The following is an 11107-nucleotide window of genomic DNA, read 5'->3' as shown; positions in this document are numbered from 1 at the left end:
TAATGAACTGTGAATTCCATGAAAACAAGGTCCACATCTGTCTTGTACAATACTGTGTACCCTCCTCCTGGCACATATATGATCTTCAATAAATTTCTTCCATATGTCCTAAGATATGACTGAAGTTGACATGGATCTGTGAAAATCCAATAATAATACAGTAGAAAACATCTATCCTAGTATTAGCATCACATGGGAAATGGCTGCTATTTTCAGCCAGTACCATGAATAGCAGACCTAGTTACTTGTAACTTCATCTTGCTGATCCAAAGTCCCTTCATTATCAAGTATCACTGAAGTCATAGATTATTCCACCATAGGAGGAATTAGACAGGACATATGGAAGTGAAAAAGATTCCTTGAGGACACCTAGCAGCATAGATAGGAAATAGTTTAATCTTTGTAAACAGAGTTATTTCTAAGATTATGTTATTTATGTCAGAGAGGTTTTATCAATTCGACACATGCTCACGATTACAAGAAAGAATAAAATGATTCACCAGAAACCATCTCAAAGCACATTTCAAAATCCTGTGAATCTCTGTCATGACAGTTTAGTTGGAAACCGTTGACGTTTGTCCCAGCAACAACATTGTCAAAAATGACTGCCTGGCATACAGAAGGTGTCCAGAGAGGAGCTTCATCACTCTTGTCTAAGATGTCAACCGTGACCTGTCAGCAGTGAGGGAGGAAGAAGCGTCACATCCACGTCATGTGACTATTTATACACAGAATCAGCAAGAAGCATCTGGCTAGAGACAGATCATTTAGAATTATTAAATAAAGAGTCTAGGATTTGGAATTTGAAGAAATGTTTCTGCAGATGTGGGTTCTGGCTGCCAATCACCTTATCATTCCTGGGTTAATTGTGACATTCAGTGCGGCCAATAGGGAGAGTTTGGGGCTTGTTGGAAGAGCTAGTGGAAAGCTCATGAGTTACATAAATGGTAAGAAAAGGAAAGCTGGAGAATGATGCCTCTAAAAATTGTAATCCCTTGAATCTTTTAACTATCTATGCTTAATGGCAAACATAGCCTAAAAGGAGGAGAAGCTTCCTCCTTCTCAACTTAGGGGCCTCCTCTGCACCATTCACTCAGGCACAATAAATTTTTTAGTAACAATATGATTACTTCAAAATATGCTCTGACCTTAATTAGGGGCCTTTATCAACCTTTTTCTTAATTAAAATACCGTGAACTGGGAAACTATGATTTACACGGGAAAAGATCAAAATATCAAGGATTTTAAAATGTCAGTGATCAAATGCCAGTCAGCCTAGAAAGGTTATCTGCCCACCTCTTAGATGAGTAATAACTTTCTCAGCAACATTCACAAAAGATTCTCTAGGGTTCTCCTATTTGCAAGCACTACCTTTTAAAAATGTTTTATGAAATGTTTTAACAACAGAGCTAAATTCCTGGGGAACAATTCATTTTTAATGCTACTTCTATAGGTTGAATAAAGCTGTGTGTTCTATTTAATATGATTTTAGGAAGATTGCTGTGTTGTAAAGCAAACAGCATAGAACTTGGAATCAGAACTCTTTATAAAAACCTTGGGCCTTCCGATTGGCAGATCTTTTGTTTGATACAAGGGACTAAATGTCATTTTCCTCATCTGCAAAAGGGAGAGTTCCATTCCTCCACTCCTAGGATTGTTGGGAGGATAAATTCATCCATTCGGTGGATATTTATTTAACACTATGTGCTAAGCACTGGTCTAAACACAGAAGATAAAAAGTCCCTCTCTATCGCAGTCGATATTCTAAAGGAGGAGGTAAAGCAATAAGCAAGTCAACACGACTGTATAGTAGGCACTGTCATATGGAAATTGGTGCTCTGCAGTTAAGGAGATAAGAGAATAAGCCCAGTCCACTGCTTTATTACAACATTCTCATTAATGTCCTGTTTATTTGAGATTTTTCTAAGAAATTCCTTTCAGTACCCATCACAATAGTTTTATTTATACTCTTTATATCTTTTCAAAATGTTTCAAACTTGTCTGACATGCATTGATGTACATGATTCCCTAAGACAACAGACTACCAACCCAGATTATATCACCGCAAACCAAAATGGTGTTGATTTTACATCTATAACAATTTCCTTCACTTGTATATGTCTATTCAGTGATTATAGCATCTGTGAAAAAAGAAAATGTTTTCAGTTCTAGACAAAAGTATACTCCTAAGCATGAAATTAATTTATTTAATTGACTTCTTAAAAAAAAAAAGGAGATAGCGAAATTGATGGAACTATTTTAATAGAAGAAAGTCATGAAAGAAAGGCTTTCTTTGAACCCTCTATTTTCTTCCTCCTCCCCTATATTGGATACATGTCCTTAAGCAAGAATGTATTCTTGCAGCATGTTAGTGTTTGGTGACATGATTTTGATTGTGCTATAGATCTTTCCTGTTTCCCACTTTTCTCACTCAATGCCATATTTTCTTGCTTTTTCCATGTTGCTGTTTGTAAAATTAATTTATTATTTCTTTCTTTAGGGGGAGGGAGATCTGGTCTTTGTTTTTTTTTTTTAATCTTTATTTACTTATTTATTTATTATTGGTTGCACCAGGTCTTTGCTGCTGCATACCAGCTTTTCTCTGGTTGTGGTGAGCAGGGGCTACTCTTCATTGCAGTGCATGGGCTTCTCACTGCGGTGGCTTCTCTTGTGGCAGAGCACAGGCTTTAGGCACAAGGGCTTCAGTACTGGCAGCTAGAGGGCTTAGCTGCTCTAAGGCATGTGGACCAGAGATTGAACCCGTGAGCCCTGCATTGTGAGCAAGCTACTTTGGAGTAAAAATAGGATTAAGGTAAGAATGTGAGTCATGTGGTTGGAAGACAAGCATTCCAGCCTGAGGCAAAGTCTCTGAGGTATAAACATTTCGGGTGTGTTGAAGACACTGCAAGAAATTCACATGAGTGGATTGAAATAAGAGGGAAAGAGCCAGAGGAGCTGAACACAAAGATCTGGGGTCCAGATCACACAGGGCACAGCAGACCTTGGAAGCAAACTTGGAGCTTTTGCCAAGTGTGATGGGAAGCCATTGGAGAGTTTTGAGGAAGAGGGTAAACTGCCTTTTGGAAGAATCATTCTGGCTCCTTTGTGAAGAGTAGATTGTAAAGAGCACAAGTGGAAGGGGAGATTCCAGTTATGAGGCTACTGCCGTAGACCAGGAAAGGGGCAATGGTGGCACAACCAGACAGCATTCAGGATATGTTTTGAAAGAAGAGACAACAGGATTTGCTGATGGATCAGAGAGATAATTTAAGGTACACAGTAGTGGTTAAGTGCCCAGAATTAATCCTTCTACCTCTTTCTAGCTGAATAAATTTGGATAAGTTACTTAACCTCTAAACCTTAGAAATGAAATTCTTCTGCCTATAAAAAGTAGTATCAGTAGCTACCTCATGGTTGGGATTGAGGCTAAACAAGATCTCATAGTCTTGCCTTTTATTGTACTTGCATGCTCAGTTGTGTCCGACTCTTTGTGACCCCATGGACTGTAGCCTGCCAGGCTCCTTTTGCCTTTGGAATTTTCCAGGCAAGTATACTGGAGCAGATTGCCACTTCCTTCTCCAAGGGATCTTCCTGACCCAGGTATCCAACCCACAACTTTTGCATCTCCTGCATTAGCAGGCGGATTCTTTACCACTGCATCTCCTAGGTAGGTTCTCAATAAAGGGTAGGTGATGATGATGGTGACAACGATGATGACAGATTCCTATAATTTGGGATCTAAAGAACCATCTTCCTTTTCAGAACTCAAAAGTCACATTTATCTATATCATCAATATACCTGCTATATACTATTTAACTTTACCCATGTTAAAAATTTAAGCTACCCGAAGCCATATATTGTCGCACATGTCTTTGCAACCCAGGAAGTTGTGCACAGAGAAAACATCTAATAGATATTAGTTAGAAGAGGAAATGAAGAAGTTCCTGCTTTAGTTAAATTAGAAACCCTGTTTGTAAGATCAGAGTCACTTGAAGTTGTTTTTTTTTAATTATCTGCTTTCGCCTCTTAGCATTTGTAATAGGTGGATGATAGTTCCAAGTGAATGGCATCCTATACAATTTGAGGAGCTCATAAACTTCTACAGGAAAAACTACCACAGGTACCTAGGTCTAAAGATCACTCTCATAGGTACCTACCTGAGACAATCAAACCACTTAATCATGCCCACATGACTGGAATTCAGTCCCTGTGAAAGTCATTCTGACTGTTGATGTCCATGGACCTGGTGTTTTCCTCACAGTGACACACTCAGGAAGTCTAATTACTGCCCAAGCAGCAAGCCAGGGGGCTCTGTACAGGAAGAGGAAGTAGACCCTGAATCATCAGGCCAAATGAGGACCTAAAAATTCTTCAGTCCTACCTCTCTTCTCTGATGACAAAACCTCAGTCATTAAAAACACATTCCCCATCATCAATACAGCAGTATCCACTCTGAAGGTCTTTCAAGAGTCCTTTGATATTGTGACAATAATTTAGAGCTCCACCCTTCCTCCTGTTATGATGTGGAAAAAACACATTATGGGTAATTACCTATGTTGTCAACATCATCTCTTAATGAGAGGCAGCCTGAGTGTAAGTCCAGTTCTACAAGCCCTGCGTCACTTCACATATGTTTCCCAAACTTTGTGCCCGAGTTTCCTCATCTATAGAGTAGAAATGATGATAGTATTGTCTACTTTGAAGACTAAAGGTGAATATTAACTACATCAAGATATGAAATTACCCACAACAGGATCTGGCACAAGTGTTAGAGACATGCTGGCTATTATTATAATTCTTTAATCTCATGAGTATTATTGTTATTATTTGACAGTTTCAATTGTAATAAGTTAAAAGCTAACACATCATCTCTATTACATCAAAACATGGGACTTTCTAGGGACTGCCATTGATTCTTTACTTCCACTTCAGGGGCCCAGATTTGATCCCTGGTCAGGGAACTAAGATATCACATGCTTTGTATATGGCAAAGCCAAAAATAGATTTTTTTAACTGTTGAAAAGAAAAGAGAAAAACCTGGGGCTTTCTTCTTACCAGGGCTGTCGCTGTGCAAGGATGATATTTGCCACAGTCCACACCTTCCACAGTGAGGTATCAGTGAGGTTATATTGCTTCACAATCTTGTAGCCTGGCTGTGTGGTGAGTTCAATCCTTCCAGAGAGTGGGTAAATCCGGAATCTTTGTATAACCTGGATGTCAGCACTGGTTATCTTTTACGTCACACAATTTTGGGTGGCATCAATGGCGGTCACTCTTACAACTTTGTAGAAAGCTGCCAATAATATTTATATTAAGATTCATTCTTGTCATACAGCTGCACCATTTTAAAAAGCTTAATGTGTCTTTGTCTTCCAGATAGTATCATAGATTTCTCAAAGGGTCCACCTGAATCTTTTTGGATAATGCAATGTGTTTGAAAAGCAGAACTCTACATGTCAGAAAGTGGATTTATAGATGGTCCACTTAAGCCACATGGCATGAGTCAAATGATATCAGTTAGCAATAACTTTATAAAGATAATAGTTTGAAACATTGTGTGTTTATTTTCTAACAGGCATTATGCTAAGATTAGCATCAGATAATGGTTCCCAGTACAGACTCTGAAACCAGACTGCCTAGGTTCCGAATCTCAGCCCTGACTCTCACCAGCTATAACTCGTTAGAAAGTTCTGAAACCTCTGTGGGCCTCACAGTCTTTATCTGCAAACCAGCAATAATAATAATAGTATCTACCACATGGAATTGTTGTGAGCATTAAATAAGTTGAAATACGTAAGACACATAGAACAGAGCCTGATATATAGTAAATGTTACATAAGAATTAGGTATTATTTATACACATTATCTCATTACATCTCAACAGTCTTATGATGTATGTACTGTCACTGTCCAAATGTTATAGATAAGAAACCACAGCCCAGTTGTACTAACTTGCCCAAGGTCACAGAGCTACTAAAGATAGAGCCAGGATTCAAATCTGTACTTGCCAAATCTATACATTTAAAAAATTACTTGTTATTAAGTCCAGTGTGTAGTTCTCCCAAATAATCTTTTAGAAGAAACATGGGTGTGATAGGTGGATTGCATTAATGTGTTCAAATTATTTACTATTCTCAAGTTCATGCTCTTCTACTGTATAACCTTATGGTGCCCTCCCACGTGGCTTGTTTCGGCTGATGGGACGACAGAAGCAAACCGGCCACCACCAAGTTTGAAAACCACTTGTGTACCCAGGCTTGCCTTACTCCTGCATCTCTTCCTCTGCCCTGAGAAGTGCTCAGATTAGCCTGTCCGAGGAGGAGAGAGGAGCCGGATCATCCAGTCACTCCTACTGAACCAAGGTAGATAAGCAAAAAGCCAACAAATTCCCACAATTTTGAGCAAGCTCAGCCACAACCATAGGGACAGCCCAGTCAATCCTCAGACTCGTGGGCTAAATAAATGTTCAGTTCAGTTCAGTTCAGTTGCTCAGTTGTGTCCAACTCTTTGCGACCCCATACACTGCAGCATGCCAGGCCTCCCTCCCATCACCAACTCCCAGAGTTTACTCAAACTCATGTCCACTGAGTCCGTGATGCCATCCAACCATCTCATCCTCTGTCGTCCCCTTCTCCTCCCACCTTCAATCTTTTCCAGCATCAGGGTCTTTTCCAATGAGTCAGTTCTTCGCATAAAGTGGCCAAAGTATTGGAGTTTCAGCTTCAACATCAGTCCTTCCAATGAATATTTAGGACTGATTTCCTTTAGGATGGACTGGTTGGATCTCCTTGAAGTCCAAGGGACTCTCAAGAGTCTTCTCCAGCACCACAGTTCAAAAGCATCAATTTTTCGGTGCTCAGCTTTCTTCACAGTCCAACTCTCACATCCATACATGACCACTGGAAAAACCATAGCCTTGACCAGACAGACCTTTGTTGGCAAAGTAATGTCTCTGCTTTTTAATATGCTGTCTAATTCGGTCATAACTTTCCTTCCAAGGAGTAAGCGTCTTTTAATTTCATGGCTACAGTTACCATCTGCAGTGATTTTGGAGCCCAGAAAAATAAAGTCAGCCACTATTTCCACTGTTTCCCCATCTATTTGCCATGAAGTGATGTGACTGGATGTCATGATCTTAGTTTTCTGAATGTTGAGCTTTAAGTCAACTTCTTCACTCTCCTTTTTCACTTTCATCAAGAGGCTCTTTAGTGCTTCTTCACTTTCTGCCATAAGGGTGGTGTCATCTGCATATCTGAGGTTATTGATATTTCTCCTGGCAATCTTGATTCCAGCTTGTGCTTCTTCCAGCCCAACATTTCTCATGATTTACTCTGCATATAAGTTAAATAAGCAGGGTGACAATATACAGCCTTGACGTACTCCTTTTCCTATTTGGAACCAGTCTGTTGTTCCATGTCAAGATCTAACTGTTGCTTCCTGACCTGCATACAGGTTTCTCAAGAGGCAGGTCAGGTGGTCTGGTATTCCCATCTCTTTCAGAATTTTCCACAGTTTATTGTGATCCACACAGTCAAAGGCTTTGGCATAGTCAATAAAGCAGAGATAGATGTTTTTCTGGAACTCTCTTGCTTTTTCAATGATCCAGTGGATGTTAGCAATTTGATGTCTGGTTCCTCTGACTCTTCTAAAACCAGCTTGAACATCTGGAAGTTCACGGTTCACGTATTGCTGAGTGAAAGCATCACTATTAGAGAAGGGTGTTGTGACTGATACAGGACCATGTAAAATAGGTTACAGATGACCTTGCCATCTCCAGCTTACATTGCTGGGCAAAGAGGGAGCCATTTTCACATTTAACAGCTGGCAAAGTATAGTGGGAAGCTTATTCTTCTATAGGTGAAAAATTTACTTTTCAGTAAAACTAAAAGCTATCTTGGGCATTTTAGCTAAGTTTAAAATAGAGAAATTATGAAACTGTAACTCTGCCAAACTTCCTCATCAAAACACTACTAGAAATCAAACATGTTTTTCTTCATGACTTGCAACCCAGAGTGATTTAATTTTCATGTGTTTTCTCCTCAGTCATTTCTGATAGTTCTGATAAAGGATTTTTTTTTTTTTTTTTTTTTTGCCTATGCCTCCTTCTCTCCAGAATCTTTTTGTCAATAAGAGATTCATGTATTCATTACATATGAGAATTTTTTTTTTACTTTAAAGATGATAGACTCTCATAATTTTTTCAAGCTGGAAAACTTCATGTAGTCCTCAAGGAACACTCAAATCCTCTGTGCTAATCAACACAGCATGAAAAAAGACCTCCACAGTAATAGATTTTTAAAATCCTCAAGGTGTACAGGCTAAATGTTTGATATTCTGAGATGAGTTGGTTTTCAGAGTAGTATTAACTTTCCAATTTCCTCCTTTAAAGCAAATTGCCACTGAGTTCTGAAGATTTTTGTCTCCTCTAATGGGTATCACCTCAAAACGCTAACCCTCTCCTAATTTTATTTACCGTGGTAGGGAAGATCAAGGGTCAATTTTAAAAAGCAAGGAAAAGGTTCTAGCACATTGTAGGCACTCAATGAATTTCAGTGGTTGTTTTTATCATTATTATTATTGGCAATGCTGTCATGGCTACTGTTAAGTATGTATCGTGTAGTTTACATACCTACAATGATCAGTTTATCATCATCTCGACTCCATGATGTAATTATTACCATCTCCATTCTACCAATGAGAACTCAAACATACTTGAAAGTTATGGGACTAGCCTAAAGTCATTTACATGACAGTGGCTGATGCAGAATTTGAATCCAGTTCTGTTTGACTCTGACTGTCATAGTATTTCTGTTACATCACATTGCTTTCTTATGAAGACCTAGAAGTCTTCTCTCTAGTGGAGCAGGTCAGAAGCCAGCTACTTGGAGAATAGTACACATAGGAATGACTCATTTATCTTTTTGTATGAACTCTCAGCACTTGTTTTCAGACTTCTGGAGACCTCAGTCATCAAAATCCATCCCCAAAAGCAGCCTGGAATACTAAATGGAGAACTGGACCAGGAATTTGGAAGTCTGCATTCAGCTATCACCTTGCCATTTACTAACTGTGTGACCCAGTTCTCTCTCCAGCCCCAATTTTTCTCATAGTAAAACAAAGAGGTTGAATTTTTCCAGTCCTCCCAAATCAGTGATGCTGTAATTGAAAAACCTAAATCCTTCTCTTCAGCCATCATTAAGGTATGAAATTTTCCTTAAGAAAACGTAGGAAAAAAAAAGAAAATGTAGAAGTGTTCAATATGTTTAGAAAGTTTTACCTTCCAAATATACATTTCAGAAAACTTTGAATAGTTGGAAGAGAAACTGACATAAAACAGTTGATTCCCATAAAGCAACTGTATTTTTTTTCTTCTGAATTTTTTATTTCGTACTGGGGTATAGCCCACTGGAGAAGGAAATGGCAACCCACTCCAGTCCTCTTGCCTGGAGAATTCCCTGGACAGAGGAGCCTGGTAAGCTACAGTCCATGGGGTCCCAAAGAATCGGACACGACTGAGCGACTTCACTTTCACTTTGACTTTATAGCCCGTTAACAATGTTGTGATAGTTTCAGACTAACAGAGAAGGGACTCAGCCATACATATCCATGTGTCCATTCTCCCCCAAACTCCGCTCCCATCCAGGCTGCCACATAACACTGAGCAGAGAAGCAACTGTATTTTTAAATGGCAGTCTTAGAAGGCAAAACTATAGAGAATGATATAAAAGAGCAGAGGTTTTCAGGGTTTAGGGGAAAGGGAAGAATGACTGGTGCATAAGAATATTGGGGCAGAGAAAGTATTCTGTGTGATACCATAATGGTGGATACATGTCATGATACGTTTGTTCAAACCCATGGGATGTACAGTGCCAACAGTGACCTTTAGTGTACACTGTGGACTTTGGGTGATAATGATGTGTCAATGCAGGTTCAACTGTAGTAAGTGTACCATTCTGCTGGGGGATACTGATGGTGAAGGAGTCTATGCCTGTATGGAGGCAGAGGGTATATGGGAAATCTCTTTATCTTCTGCTTAATTTTGCTGTCAACCTAAACTGCACTAAACTATAGTCTATTTTTTTTTAAATGCAAGTCTCTATTTTAAAATCTAGATTGATTGTCATTAACTTTGGAGGATTATAGAATCTGTTTGATGGTCTCATGAAGGCTGTGGATCTTTTCCCTCAGGGACCCTCCAAGTCAATGTTCAGACCCTCTGGTCCAGATTCACAATTTATAAGCTAAGAGATAATTAGAGAATTATCAACTCTTTAGCTTCTGCATAAAGACCCATCATAATGTTCCATTGACTCTAGACCTCCCTAGAGCTAGAAGGCCACCACAGAATGGGGAGAATGCAAATGGAGGAAAGGAATTATGGTAATGAGCCTTCCTCATTGCTCAGAAATCAATATTTTAGTACTTCTGAAAAAAGAGCAAAAGTCCATGGTGGAGAAACCAGGATCAATCCTGTGATAGTTTTATATGCATTTTCTTCTGAAATTGTCTGGTCATATATTGTAAGATGCAACTGTGTTATATTTCCAGAACTAGAATATAAATAAGTGTGCATTTATTTTACAGAGAGGTTAAGGACTTGTCCAAAACTCCATGATGACACAAAGAACTGAAATCCAAATATGTGGGTTTTTTATTTCCTAGTCTCGCCTCAAAACAACTGTCTAATGAATGTATTTGCCTGCCAAGGAAATAAACTGGTTTGAAGTAGTATGGGTTCCACCCAATGATATGCTGGCCGATGTTTAACAACCAGCTCTCTGAGGAAAAAAAGAATAGAATGTTAAATGTAATGTTAAGTGCTCTTAAGTGTATCTGTGAATATATATTCACATAAATACAGAGACCTCTTACCTCCTGAAGTTTCTGGAATGGAAATTAGTAGTGCACAGCTTTGAATACAGGGCTGAAATCATTGGCAGGAGCAGTTTCTACAATGATCATCACTGTTACTGAAAAATTAAATAGTAAATAAATGCTTTGCAGTGGTGGAGGCTTTATTCTAGACACCAGTCAAATGTGTCCCCAGGAACAGTCTTAGGGGAGGATTTGAAATTATGGGGGGATGTTCCATGCTCCCAGTTGATT

Source organism: Cervus elaphus, chromosome 24 (genome assembly GCF_910594005.1).
Source record: "Cervus elaphus chromosome 24, mCerEla1.1, whole genome shotgun sequence".
Lineage (NCBI taxonomy): Eukaryota > Metazoa > Chordata > Mammalia > Artiodactyla > Cervidae > Cervus > Cervus elaphus.
Note: the sequence above shows the minus strand (reverse complement) of the source record.